This window comes from Oncorhynchus keta, chromosome 34, assembly GCF_023373465.1.
Source record: "Oncorhynchus keta strain PuntledgeMale-10-30-2019 chromosome 34, Oket_V2, whole genome shotgun sequence".
In the NCBI taxonomy this organism is placed as follows: domain Eukaryota; kingdom Metazoa; phylum Chordata; class Actinopteri; order Salmoniformes; family Salmonidae; genus Oncorhynchus; species Oncorhynchus keta.
In genome coordinates this window covers 62,364,057-62,379,537 of record NC_068454.1, presented here as the reverse complement: position 1 = coordinate 62,379,537, position 15,481 = coordinate 62,364,057, and the positions used below count along the sequence as shown (strand labels likewise).

At 42.2% G+C, this 15,481-nt stretch overlaps 1 protein-coding gene across 11 annotated transcripts in view; it reads left to right on the top strand.

Moving 5' to 3' along the window:
* Nucleotides 1-15,481, top strand: part of LOC118367480 (myocyte-specific enhancer factor 2D homolog) — an 83,693-nt gene that overhangs the window by 16,087 nt on the left and 52,125 nt on the right. The window contains exon 1 of one of the 11 annotated variants that reach the window (XM_035750993.2): nucleotides 6,463-6,709. The exons of the other annotated variants lie outside the window; for them this stretch is intronic. The gene's annotated coding sequence lies outside the window, so the exon portion shown is untranslated. Of the gene's footprint in view, nucleotides 1-6,462; nucleotides 6,710-15,481 lie in introns of those variants that run through there. 11 annotated transcript variants of the gene reach the window in all.

The following is a 15,481-nucleotide window of genomic DNA, read 5'->3' as shown; positions in this document are numbered from 1 at the left end:
TAGATAACACTACCCCTAATTGTAACTTGCTAAAACATAATTATGCATTTTTCACGCAGGGAAAAAATAAAACGCATGATATATTTTTAAATAGATTTGTAAACGCTGACCTAAAATATTTCTTGTTGTAATTTCTGGTCGGCATCAGACACATTTTGTGCTTTAGTTGCATTTCTAAACTCGGATGACAATTCATGGACGGGCATTTTATCAGCAGACAGCAGACAGCACCATGTGTAGCTACTTTTCGCCATAATTTTCCCAGTGTAGCCAACCAATTTTTCTCTGGTAAAATGCAAGATTATCTTTAAGCAAAACATTAGGAAATGTAGCTGTCTGCATTCTTTCTATGATAGGCCTAAACATTAGAAATATGATGGCCATGCATTGTTTTGGAAAAAAAACCTTGCTTTTCCATTGTAAACTCATTTACTTGTGTGGCTGCCAGCCACATACAGTGGGGAGAACAAGTATTTGATACACTGACGATTTTGCAGGTTTTCCTACTTACAAAGCATGTAGAGGTCTGTAATTTGTATCATAGGTACACTTCAACTGGGAGAGACGGAATCTAAAACAAACATCCAGAAAATCACATTGTATGATTTTTAAGTAATTAATTAGCATTTTATTGCATGACATAAGTATTTGATACATCAGAAAAGCAGAACCTCTCTTCAGGTCATTGACCAGGTCCTGTCGTGTAGTTCTGGGCTGATCCCTCACCTTCCTCATAATCATTGATGACCACGAGGTAATATCTTGCATGGAGCCCCAGACCGAGGGTGATTGACCGTCATCTTGAACTTCTTCCATTTTCAAATAATTGCGCCAATAGTTGTTGCCTTCTCACCAAGCTGCTTGCCTATAGTCCTGTAGCCCATCCCAGCCTTGTGCAGGTCTACAATTTCATCCCTGATGTCCTTACACAGCTCACTGGTCTTGGCCATTGTGGAGAGGTTGGAGTCTATTTGATTGAGTGTGTGGACAGGTGTCTTTTATACAGGTAGTTCAAACAGGTGCAGTTAATACAGGTAATTAGTAGAGAACAGGAGGGCTTCTTAAATAAAAACTAACAGGTCTGTGAGAGCCGGAATTCTTACTGGTTGATAGACTTAAAAATCATACAATGTGATTTTCTGGATTTTTGTTTTAGATTCCGTCTCTCACAGTTGAAGTGTACCTATGATCAAAATTACAGACCTCTACATGCTTTGTAAGTAGGAAAACCTGCAAAATCGGCAGTGTATCAAATACTTGTTCTCCCCACTGTAGCTTTGCACTTCTTTTGTCATCTGTTGAAAATGATGCTATTTTCTGCTGAATGTGTTGCAGTAATGTATTTAGTAAAAATGTGAAGTAAAAAACACTGACTTTCATTATAAAACTCGACCCCTGTTAATGCAAAGCTGCACTCATCTGCTCCCGCTTTCTCCCGTGCTATTTACAAACACACACATGACTGTCTCAACTGTTCTGGGGAACTAAGGTAAGCTTCATAATATAAAATAAGGTGAAATGAAGAACGCAATCTGCTTTATCTCCTAACGCATTGCACAAGTTGACTGCAGGTATTTACAAAATACAAATTGCTACAAATATGAAAATGTATTGAAAAACTTAAAATAAATAATTTTTCAATGGTATTGAAAAACCATCTTGTGGCTATTTGCAAATACCCCGGTATAAGGTATACCGCCCAAGCCTAATACCCATCACCACAGATTAGGATGTGGACTCTGTATGCTTTCTTGTTTTCGTCACTTCTTTTTTTTATCCAGTGATCATGTATAATCTGAAGGCTGTAGTAGATTCATACAGATAATCAACATCAAGTATACAGCAATTGGATTTCAACATATGCTCAATTTGAGCTGATATCATGATTCTATTCTTACATTGATTCCATTATTTGTCTTTACAAAAGAATGAGACCACAGTCATTGGTTTTATTGAAATATCCTACTCTTTTCACAATCAAAACAACTTCCTGAGGAGCTGTTGATAAACCTTTGCGTATAAATGTTACGTCTCATTCTGTCTCAGCTTAGACTAAATGTCCGCCACCTCCCAGGTTGGTCAGTCTGGTGTGTGGTAGTCTCCGAGTGTCGTGGCTGGCGACTGCCTCCATGTGTGAAGGCAGGGGCCCTTTGTGGTGGCAGCTGAGCGAGGCGTGGCTGAAGGGAACAGGTTGACACGTCTGTTAGGACTCGTCCCGCTCCTCTTGACCTCTACCCTTTAGCTGTGACTGCTCCCAGGGTTGGGAGATACCAAATTTCCCCTGATTAGGAGAATGAGGCAAGGCTTTTAGGGAGGGACACTAACATAAATCCATGTTGTTGTTGTTGTTGGACAGTAGTCTTGTTCAGAGAATTTGAGAAGTCCTTTGGTTTTCTCTCCCAGCACTGTTGATATTCATGAATGAGATCATATTAGTTACTAAATGTTAATGATGTTGGAAGGCTGTTTAGGGTAAAGTGGGTCGGATGTGTTGGCGTCTTTCTTTTGAGAATCCATAAATATCTTGGTGGCAGCTGTTGCCTCCTATGACTGAAAATTGTTCTGTATGGTCAAACCCTGAAGGAATGTCTGTCAAGTCTCACCCCAGGTCAGAGGTTTAGGGGTTTACTACTTTTACCCTGCAGATTATTCCCCTATAATAATGCATTAGAGAAAATTGTTTTCACATGTTACTGAAAAGTTATTGTTGTTATGGTTGACACAATTGTAATATCAATTGTAACTAAATTAAAATGCTGTACTGCAGTTTATTTTTATTAGTTATTTTTGTGCGGTCTCTGAGAAGGAAGCAGATTTGCATAATTAGGGTATTCATTGTCAAACACTTGAAAGCATATGAGGTTTGTTCACAAATCTATTAGTCACTTACAAAGAGAGTACCAAATGGGCTTGTATTGAACAAAGCATCTGTGCATTTCCTATTATACTGTTAGAGCAGAGAGTTCCTTCTAAAGACACACCTTTCATGGTTAATTTTCTATTCCTTTATTTTATTTTAAAAGTGTCCTTTGTAAGTTAGTGTTGTCAAGATACCAGAATTTTGACTTGGATACCGATACCAGGTTTAGTATCACAATACTCAATACCATCATGATACTAAATACCAAAACGGTAGCATAGTAAAAAAAAAAAAATTATATTAGCAAGTCACAGAATGGCACTTGATTCAGACAGATAAACTCAGCTACTGTTCTGTTCAATTGTTGGGCATCTTTTGAGTTCAGTATCATTATGTTTGTAAAAAAAATGTTTTGTCATGTATGCATTAATTTAATCAATTATACAATGATTCAATCAATTTGACTTTGGTAAAAAAACAATTTAACTACAAAACAACATGGTCAATCTCTATTGCTAAAACAGGGTAAATCAAGATGTAGCATAGGTCTTCACAATACAGGTGAATGCATATTATTCAATACTGTGTGCATGCAGTTATTGAGCTTGTTTTAGCTGATTTCATGGGGCTACAGACCTATTTTCTTGGCAACTGCTAGGTGAACATTACTTCATTGTACTGATCATCAACATTTGCATATGTCCTCCCGAGTGGCACAGTGGTCTAAGGCAGCTCAGTGATCAGTACAATAAAGTAATGTTCTCCTAGCAGTTGCCAAGAAAATAAGTGTGCCACTAGAGAACCTGGTTCGAGTCCAGGCTCTGCCGCAGATAGCCGCAACTGGGGAACCCATGGGGCGGCGCACAATTGGTCCAGCGTCTCCCGGGTTAGGGGAGGGTTTGGCCGGCAGGGATGTTCTTGTCCCATCATGCATTAGCGACTCCTGTGGCGGTCCAGGCGCAATGCACGCTGACACGGTCACCAGGTGTATGGTGTTTCCTCCGACACATTGGTGCGGCTGGCTTCCGGATTAAGCGGGCTTTGTGTCAAGAAGCATTGCGGCTTGGCTAGGTTGTGTTTTGGAGGACGCATTGCTCTCGACCTTCGCCTCTCCCGAGTCCGTACCGGAGTTGCAGCAACATGACAGGACTGTAACTAATTGGTAGTATACCACGGAAAAGGGGTAAAACAAACAAACATTTGCATAGAAGAAGCAATCTAACCTTTTATAAATGTGTGCGCTGCCTCTTTAAGAAAGGTAATGAGGTCATTTGCTGAGGCAGAATGTGGCTGTGGAATCTGACTTTGTGGCTATGGAGTCTAGTGCAAATCAGACGGAAGGCAAGGGAGACAAAGAAGTGAATGAGTTTTTGGTGGCGAGGTAGACGAAGTGAACTAATAAAGTTTTTTTTTTGGTGACAATCAGCTTTGAAATCAGCATATTTTGCATTATGGTTATCACAAAAAAAGTACTAGGGTACTGAATTCAGCTGTAGCCTAAGCTAGCAAGGAAAGTTAACCTACAATTTAAAGATGGATTCTACCGGTGTCGTCTTGCATTGTAAAAGTATTCTATCCTGTCTGGACATTGTTTTGTGAACAGTAATGAACAGTTTCAACATTTCTACATGCTGTGTTGCATTTTTCAAGTGTGTTAACTTCTGTGCAGCATGAGTGGGAAGCTAATGCAGCCGAGACAGCTCTAGCAATGAATGAGTAAGTGGAGCAGGTGCTTTACCCTGCATGCTCTAAAGCCATAGCGCAAAGAACCTGCTTTATTACAGGGGCTGCGGTCAGTGCGCTGATAGACAGACTTGATCCTTTCAATCATCGTTCAGGTAGACCCTGAGCGACGTGAATCTAGACTCCTAGGGTAGCTGTCCAGCACAGAGCGGTGGAAGAGCTCTATGGATGTTTATTTGCATGTCCTTTTCTAAAACAAAATGTCCCTTCCAGTATGGTTGGGTATCACAAGGGACCTTACGATATGATATTATCACGATACGTTGGTTCCGATACAATATGTATTTGGATTCTCACAATTCTATATGTATTGCTATTCGATACTGTGACCTTATTGAGATTTGATGTTCCAAACATATTGCTCACCAGATGTTTTTCGACAGAGGGACAAGAGAGAGTTTTGGAAAAAGTCAAAATACTGGAGTACAGCCAACTAGTGCAAAATAATTTTGTGATATTGTCAAAACTATTTTTCCCCCATCACGATCTTTCACCATAATAATTCAATGATACATTTGGTATTGTGACTTTGCCAATTTGGTATGTGACTTTATTCAGGGAAAAAATAAACGCCTTCATTCTTTAATTCTCTCCATACTCTCCATACTGCAGCATTACCACCATCCCTCTCCCTTCTTGATGCCCATACTCCACCACCACACGTGGGCCAGCAGCACCACATAGTCCTGGGCATCATTCACATTAGTCACCGGAAGAGAGGAGGCAGTCACATGGATCCCCTTATTAGGCTATGGGCCAACACAATGTGTTCAACATGGAGAGCTCCAGTCTGCCTTACTAGCACATGGACGATAAGAGGAGAGGAAGGGAAAAACCTGGAGAGGGGCAGCGAGATAAGGCCATTACCAATCACTGGTGTCTGTTGTGGAAGTAATTGTGTCCTCAAAGTGTCTTGTTGTGTTTAGGGCTGTTGTGCATATTTCCTCTCTGATACTCAAAGGGAGCCGTTTCATTTCCTTCCCTCAGATGTATCCATATGAGTTATTGATATGAGCATTTCAACCCTTTATTAACCAGTTGGGTTCTGGACATAGACGTGCCTTTACCAATAAAGATATTTGCTGTATTTTGTGGAAACTCAATGACACAACTGTTCAACAGACTCCTGGCCTCCCATTTCCCACACCCTCTCGACCCCTCAGAGATTTGAAGGTCATGATAGGGCACAGCCTGAGATTTACTCCTTGGGAAGCGGAGTCAATCTTGAAAACAGACACAAATGACAACTTGTACATATGGCATTACTTCTCAACTCTCGTGTAGATTTCTCCAGTTTTCCAGCTTTTAATTGGGCTTGATTGTGAGATTATAGCTAATCAAGTCAGAGCCTTCAGTTGTACCCTTGAAAGTTTTGCCTTCTTGCATGACACAATAGCAATTTTAGAGGCAAAATATGTGACTACACGCAACGTGTAACACAAAAGATAGGTCAAAAGACCATTTCAGAACATTTACAGATTTGGTGCTGCATAGATCAGCACTAGTCCGGTGTGCCCAACCTTTCAACAGCTGAGCATGTGTGAGGAGATGACAGGGGGTAGCGGAGAGGGGCTGTTGGAACAAAAGGTGTGTAGGGGCAGCTGCCACTGCACTTACAGCAGCTTGTGAATCCGAAGGGAGAATGTACACGCACTTGTACCGGCCAGGGAATAGAGGGGGGGGTATAGGGGATCGGATCATCTACACAGCCTAACTGCATATTAGGGCAAAGGATGACCTGGGAAGAGTATGATAAGGGGGACGAGGGGGGGACGAGTTGAACAGGGAATGGATGGTGGTTGACCAGGGGATGGAAGGGGGGCTGGTTGTCCAGAGGGAAAGCCTGGGGAGTGGGTCTCCAGTGTGAGGGGCTCTGCTGCAGTTGTCATTTCTACCAGTTGTGTGCAGGATGGACACACCACACTTTGTTTGGACCCCTCTCACTGGGAATATGCCTGAACTTTGACTTAGAATACTCTGGGTGCCACTGTAACTGAGAGTCTTTTGGATTCAATTCAAAGTGCTTGTTGGTGCTTTCTGCTTTTTAAAGAGTCTTTTTAAACGTGCGCCTCTGTTTTTTGACTGCAGCCCACTGATCAGCCAAGGGTAAGGGCAACCAACACCGGCATTGCATTTTCATATAAGATTTGTTACTTCCTTACAACGTGACTTGTGCATTAACTCAAATGTTGCTCCAGCTAAATGCCTAATGAATTTAAAAGAGAAAAATGTCCCTCCTGAGCACAGTATGAGGCCTCTCCTCAGGCTTAAGTTCTAATGAAAATAAGTTGTCTTGGTGGAATAATATTACTATAAGACTGTGCTTTCAGCATATTCTTTCACAGAACAGCCACACATTCAGGGTAGTTACTGTGTTTTATGTTTTGCTTTTGTGGTTTAGTAATCAGTATAGGAAGCTAGTGATGGCAGATGTCAAAGACTGTGAGCTAACTTACTGTGTGGCTTGTGCTTCACTAACAGTTTCCATACTGGTGGTTTGGTAAAGCCTACTTTGTGAGTTCCCCACTTCTTCTACAGCAGCTCATGTGGCTCTGTAGGCCTAAGTGACATATGGTTTATTTGATAGATTTTTGGTAGCCAGTTTTCATCCAAGTGCCATCTACATACAGTAATAGCCTAAGGGTATGCGTTTTCACTTTGAGTGTTTTTAAATGTTAGCATTGTGCTAATATGCTATTAAATATGGCCTTACATTATCGATTTAGTTTTCTGTTCTTTCGTGACTCGCATAACTGTGAGACGAATAACTCTTTCAAGCTACTGATCTGTGAAGTGTGGTTAGTTAACTCCAATTTTCCACATTTCCATTGCAATTTGCTGCTCACTGCAAGTCTGTGTTTTCAATATGTGTTTGAGACACTAATGAAAAGGAGTTGAGTTTTTCAAGACATGTCAATTCTACTTCTTTTAATTATATTCATGTAGCATGCTTAATAAAGTCACCGATCATATACTTTTGAGTAAAAGGCCTTGCTAATTATCATGCAGCCTCAATAAATGCTCCTACAAAGAATAACAGAATGATGAGAAATGTTGTGAGATTCACTGCAGGTGTATAGAAGATGTGCAGGATACAATGGAACTAGGTTGAACTCTTCAAATGAGGTTAGTGAAAGAACCTTTGTTGTCTAACCAAAAATGTACACTTATTACACGTTTGGTAAACACATTGCAAGCTCCTTCTATACATAGAGTTTTGCAAAACATGGGTAATCTCCTGAAAACAACATCACAAGTTTTGGTGTGCCATTGAGTATTTTCAGACTCATTATCATGTTTATGTCATAGAAACACGGTACTGTTCTATGTACATTAGCTTTAATTCACTAATGACTGTAGTCTTAAAAATAAACATGTGATATTATATAATGATAGATGGCTGTACGTAAGTGCCAGTCAACTATCTTGATCTTGTCTGTCTACCTCTTTTGTGAGGCCTCATTGACAGAACATGTTCGACTGGTGACAACCAACATTTGCACACACAGACCTGTGCACACACCCTCTCCCCTAATGTCACATTGATGTCATCAGTGTTTTGTCTAGAGGGTGTTTTGTCTCTCAGACCTTCAGCGCTGGTTGGTCCTCATCTGATGCGAGGTGAAAAAGGGACATTTTTGGGGAGGGGCATCCAGTAGGTTTCTCTAACCGAAAGGCTGAGAATAAATAGAAAGATGATGGGTTGAGTATTCCCATTAGAGACATACTGGGGGAAGAACCTGTGGAAAGCAGCAAGGGATACTATAACCTAGGCACCTGTTATTATTTTGTTCTGGCATGGCCCCAGGAGCGTTCCAGGTGAATGGGAGCAGTTGCCAACTCCCAGGGCTGAGTGAGTGGGTGTGGTCCTGTTTGTATGCGAGTCTGTGATGTCACCTGACAGGTCAAACCACATTGCCACAGGAATGGTGTGGTGATGGAGACGAGCCTCTGTCAACAACAAACCTGACTACACCAGTCTTGTGGACCTCTTTGTGTGTGTTTGTGCACAGTTAAGTCAGAGTGCCTTCTGCGACAGACTTGTTTGTGATTCGTTGTGCACTACCGGTCATAAGTTTTAGAACACCTACTCATTCAAGGGTTTTTCTTTATTTTTTACTATTTTATACATTGTTGAATAATAGTGAAGACATAAAAACTATGAAATAATTCATATGGAATCATGTACTAACCAAAAAAAGTGTAAAACAAATCAAAATATATTTTATATTTGAGATTCTCCAAATAGCCACCTTTTGACTTGATAACAGCTTTGCACACTCTTGGCATTCTCTCAAATCAAATCAGATTTTATTGGTCAAATACACATGGTTAGCAGATGTTAATGCAAATGTGATGAAATGCTTTTGCTTCTTAACTCAGCAAAAAAAGAAACTGTCAACTGTCCTCTCACTGTCAACTGCTTTTATTTTCATCAAACTTAAACTGTGTAAATATTTGTATGAACATAACAAGATTCAACAACTGAGAAATAAACTGAACAAAAACTGTCAAGAGGGTCATGTCAGGATGAGCCTGCAGGAAGGGTACCACATGAGGGAGGAGGATGTCTTCCCTGTAACGCACAGCATTGAGATTGCCTGCAATGACAACAAGCTCAGGCCGATGATGCTGTGACACACCGCCCCAGACCATGACGGACCCTCCACCTCCAAATCGATCCCGCTCCAGAGTACAGGCCTCGGTGTAATGCTCATTCCTTCGACGATAAATGCGAATCCGGCCATCACCCCCGGTGAGACAAAACGGCGACTTGTCAGTGAAGAGCACTTTTTGCCAGTCCTGTCTGGTCCAGCGACGGTGAAGACCTGCCTTACAACAGGCCTACAAGCCCTCCGTCCAGCGCCTCAGCATATTGCGGACAGTATGAGCACTGATGGAGGGATTGTGCGTTCCTGGTGTAACTCGGGCAGTTGTTGTTGTTACCATCCTGTACCTGTCCCGCAGGTGTGATGTTTGGATGTACCGATCCTGTGCAGGTGTTGTTACACGTGGTCTGCCACTGCGAGGACGATCAGCTGTCCGTTTTGTCTCCCTGTAGAGCTGTCTTAGGCATCTTACAGTACGGACATTGCAATTTATTGCACTGGCCACATCTGCAGTCCTCATGCCTCCTTGCAACATGCCTAAGGCACGTTCACGCAGATGAGCAGGGACCCTGGGCATCTTTCTTTTGATGTTTTTCAGAGTCAGTAGAAAGGCCTGTTTTTAGTGTCTCAAGTTTTCATAACTGTGACCTTAATTGCCTACCGTCTGTAAGATGTTAGTGTCTTAACGACCGTCCCACAGGTCATTTTCATTATTTTTTTATGGTTCATTGAACAAGCATGTGAAACAGTGTTTAAACCCTTTACAATGAAGATCTGAAATTATTTGAATTTTTACGAATTATCTTTGAAGGACGGTCCTGAAAAGGGACGTTTCTTTCTTTGCTGAGTTTAGTTCCGACAGTGCAGTAATATCTAACAAGTAATCTAACAATTCCCCAACAACTACCTAATATACACAAATCTAAATGGGTGAATGAGAATATGTACATATAAGTATACGGATGAGCGAATGCCGAGCGGCATAGGCAAGGTGCAATAGATGGTATAAAATACAGTATATACATGTGATATGAGTAATGTAAGATATGTAAACATTATTTACAGTGGCATTGTTAAAAGTGACTAGTGATCCATTTATTAGTGTTCAGTGATTGGGCCTCAATGTAGGCTGCAGCCTCTATTAGTTAGTGATTGCTGTTTAGCAGTCTGATGGCCTTGAGATTGAAAAACAGCTTCTATCTCTCAGTCCCAGCTTTGATGCACCTGTACTGACCTCACCTTCTGGATGATAGCGTTGTGAACAGGCAGTGGCTCGGGTGGTTGTTGTCCTTGATGATCTTTTTGGCCAACCTGGGACATCAGGTGCTGTACGTGTCATGCAGGGCAGGTAGTTTGCCCCCGGTGATGCATTGTGCAGACCGCACCACCCTCTGGAGAGCTTTGTGGTTGAGTTGCCATACCAGGCTGTGATACAGCCCGACAGGATGCCCTCGATTGTACGCCTGTAAAAGTTTGTCAGGGTTTTGGGTGACAAGCCAAATTTCTTAAGCCTTCTGAGGTTGAAGAGGCGCTGTTGCGCCTTCTTCACCACACTCTGTGTGGGTGGACCATTTCAGTTTGTCTGTGATATGTACGCCCAGGAACTTAAAACTTTCCACCTTATTCGCTGCTGTCCCATCGATGTGGATGGGGGATGCTCCCTCTGCTGACTTCCCTCCTGAAGTCCACGATCATCGCCTTTGTTTTGTTGATGTTAAATGAGAGGTTGTTTTCCTGACACCACACTCCGAGTGCCCTCACCTCAGCCAGCTTCATGAGGTAGTCACATGGAATGCATTTCAATTAACAGGTGTGCCTTCTTAAAAATTAATTTGTGGAATTTCTTTACTTCTTAATGTGTTTGAGCCAATCAGTTGTGTTGTGACAAGATAGGGGTGGTATACAGAAGATAGTCATATTTGGTAAAAGACCAAGTCCATATTATGGCAAGAACAGCTCAAATAAGCAAAGAGAGACGACAGTCCATCATTACTTTAAGACATGAAGGTCAGTCAATGTGGAACATTTCAAGAACTTTGAAAGTTTCTTCAAGTGCAAAAACCATCAAGCGCTATGATAAAACTGTCTCTCATGAAGACCCAGAGTTACCTTTGCTGCAGAGGATGAGTTCATTAGTTACCAGTCTCAGCCCAAATAAATGCTTCACAGAGTTCAAGTAACAGACACATCTCAACATCAACTGTTCAGAGGTGACTGTGTGAATCAGGCCTTCATGGTCGAATTGCTGCAAAGAAACCACTTCTAAAGGATACCAATAATAAGAAGGGACTTGCTTGGGCCAAGAAACATGAGCAATGGACATTAGACCGGTGGAAGTTTGTCCTTTGGTATGGAGTCCAAATTCAAGATTTTTGGTTCCAACCAAAAAGGAGGAGGTGGGGGTACTTTGCTGGTGACATTGTCTGTGATTTATTTAGAATACAAGACACGCTTAACCAGCATGGCTACCACAGCATTCTGAAGTGATACGCCATCCCATCTGGTTTGGGCTTAGTCCCACTCTCATTTGTTTTTCAACAGAACAATGACCCAACACACCTCCAGGCAGTGTAAGGGCTATTTGAACAAGAAGGAGAGTGATAGAGTGCTGCATCAGATGACCTGGCATCCACAAGATGGTTTGGGATGAGTTGGACCGCAGAGTGAAGGAAAAGCAGCCAACAAGTGCTCAGAATATGTGGGAACTACATATTGGGAACTAAAGACTGTTGGAAAAGCATTTGTTTTACACTTTTTGGTTACTACATGATTCCATATGTGTTATTTCATAGTTTTGATGTCTTCACTATTATTCTAGAATGTAGAAAATAGTAAAAATAAATAAAAACCCTTGATTGAGTAGGTGTTCGAAAACTTTTGGCCGGCAGTGTGTGTGTGGTGGTGGTAGTTCCATGGCAGTTGGGTGCTTTGAGGTTGTGTCTTTGTGTGTGTGTGTGTGTGTTTGTTGTTGGGGTAGACTGCAGTATTGACAAGACTGGCAGCGGGGGTGTGATTCACGAGCCGAGTTGCGCAGATCTATTTACCGCCCATCCCAAACCTGTCCAACCTCCTCCAATTTCCCACCCCTTTCTAGAAGTGCTGCTCTTGCACTGCAGCTACCCCCTCACAAAAAACCCACCCTACGATTGGTGAAGAGGAGGAGGGGGGTGGGATCATATTCCCCTGCCAGTGTTGGCAGCATGCACACAGGCACAAGCCCAGTCACAACCAAACAGCAGACCCAGGTCCAGCCCCCATCCTTCCTTCCTTTCCTCAAAAGAATCCAAACCCACCACCATACATTTCTCCACCATATCACTCACACAGATTCACCTTCACACTGAACACTTTGGTTAATAAGGCACAATGCACACCCGTCTAACCAAACAAGCGGTCAGTCAACAGGCAGAGTGGAGCAGGCCAGCCGAGCGGAATGGCTGTGCTGGAACATGAGGCAATAGGCTGTAAATATCCCACAGCTGGTGCTGGGACTACAGCCCAAGGTTGGGGTGAAAGCACAGAGTCCCACTGGGCAGGATGAGAGAGAGATCAGTAGCTAGTTACTGCCTGTGTTTGCGGATACGTCTTCCCCAATGAAAGGCTAACTAATCAGACTCCTGCTCCTCTGTTCAGGTGGCCTCCATGCCTCAGGTGTGGATTGCAATGATTATACGCAATACCATGGTGGCACTCTGGTTTGATTGAATTAGATTCGATTTTGAGTAGCAATTTCATTTGTATGGAGCAGCCAGACTGTCATCGTTCATACAGGGAGAAGGGATTTTACCTTTACCCTAGCTAGGGTGACCATGGTGATACTGAATATAAGTATTGATTTGCCTGGACCACAAACTGAGAGCGAGATCTGTCTTGTTGATAGCCTCCCCAGAGACCGCAGCCCCATGCAACCAGAGAGGGAGATTCTGGCTGCTTCCAATGAAACCTGAGTCCTCAGCAGAGCTGTAGGTGACTCCTCTGATATTGGTGATGTCTGCCAACAAGGCAGTGTAAGCATATACACAGCGAAGCTTGTAACTGCTCTCAAACAGATCTAGATACATAAAACATAACCATTAATTAGCTGCCAATGAGAGGTAATTTAATTGTAAAGGTTAGTTTTCTCCTGTTTTGGGTGTAAGTAACAGTTTCCTAACTATAGAGTAGCTGTGTTTGTTATGAGCAGACTGTGGTCAGTCCTGGTAGGCTCTGGTGCTGAGTACGAAAGGTGATGGATTTCTCAGCAGTGCTCTGGCCTGACTCCAGTAGCCTCCACCTCTGACTGTTGTCTCTGCGCCCCCGGGTGCTCTGATCCAACTTACAAAGAGATATATATATATATATATATATGCCATTTAGCAGACGCTTTTATCCAAAGCGACTTACAGTCATGTGTGCATACATTCTACGTATGGGTGGCCCCGGGAATCGAACCCACTACCCTGGCGTTACAAGCGCCATGCTCTACCAACTGAGCTACAGAAGGACCACATGTATATATATATATACACACACACACACACCACGCACATATACGCAATTGACAGCTTGACACGTATAGCCGACTACACTGACAGGCTGACAGTCATACATACACGTATATACAGTATGCATTGTCAGAAGGACATACATGTGCACAAAACCTCTCAACACATCTCTCTGCACATATGCTCTGTTGCTGTGGCATGCAATTGTCGTTTGTGCTATATGTCATGACTCAATCGTGACCCCCTGTGCCTCTGCACTGTAGGCTATGACACATGATGCAGGATGGATAAGGTGGTGGCAACTCTATGCGACACTCTGGCTCCTACTGTGTTGCACCACCTTGTAGCCAATGACTCTGCTCCCTCATAGGCTGAACAGGAGGTGGTCCTCTGAAATGGTTGAAAGAACAGCAACAGATGTTCTGAACTTACACACAAATGATGCACCATTGTGTATCTGTTCTTTTATGGATTATTCTGTCGTGAGTGCCTTACGGTTCAAAGATCTTCCCCGTGTAGTGTAGCTCTTGATAGTATACTGCACACTAAAATATCTTCAACAATACAGATACAAATTGCATATATTTTAGGGGGTTCCTCGGGGCTCAATGCAAGGACCACTGCAGAATAGCTTTTATCAGTGTTAATCTGTTCCCTGTCTAAAGTGTCTCACACTCCCTAGTTCAGTCAGTCAGTCAGTCAGTCAGTCAGTAGACACTCTCCAGGCCCTCTGCCTTCAATGTGAGAGGAGAGATTCTACCTGACATCAGACATGGGAGGCTGACTCCCGCAGCATGAAGGGTAAAAGGTTGAGGTTTGAGCACCCGTGCAGATAAAGCAGCCTTTTCATGTGTGACCGGCCCGCAGCCCAAAACAAATCCCATGGACCGCTGCCTTTGAACTGTAGACCAATGTTCCTATGGCAGGAGTAGTGCTCTGCTCACTCACTAGTTCTCTACTATTTGAGTGTATAACATAAAACTCAAAAGTGTTTTCTGTTTTAGTTTGAGTATTTTTAGTATAAACCTCTTACTTCTACAGTCTTTGGCAAATATAACAACCCCCTCCAGAGTTTCTCTTGTTTGCTAGTATTTAATGGGCATTCACATCTAAAAGGACCCATGAGCACACACATGTGAAGTTCATAGGAGCATGTCAAATTGGGTGTCAAATGAAATGTTTTATTAATTAAGGCATATATACATTTTGCAACCATTTTCCATCCAACAAATATGGAATAAGGAAAGGATTTCATTTCTGGTCAACCATGTGGAAAAAAGGGTCTTGGACAACATTGACCAGAAAAATTATTGAAAGGTATTAGATTTACATTAAAACACAATAATGTTGAAGTGAAGACCCCTGACAACTAATATCAACACTTCAGAAAGTATTCACACCCCTGGACTTATTACACCATTTTGTTACGGCCTGAATTTTAGATTTATTAAATTGAGATTGTGTGCCACTGGCCTACACACAATACCCCATAATGGCAAAGTGGAATTGTCTTCAGAAATGTTTAACCCCTTTGTTATGGCACGCCTAAATAAATTCAGAAGTAATAATTTACTTAAGTTGCATGGACTCACTCTTTGTGCAATAATAGTGTTGTAAGATTATTCAAAATATATATTTTTAACATGATTACCCCACACATACAATTATCTGTAAGGTCCCTCAGTTGAGCAGTGATTTTCAGACACAGATTCAACCACACAGACCAGGGAGGTTTTCCAATGCCCCGTAAAGAAGGGCACCTATTGGTAGATGAAAAAAAGAAA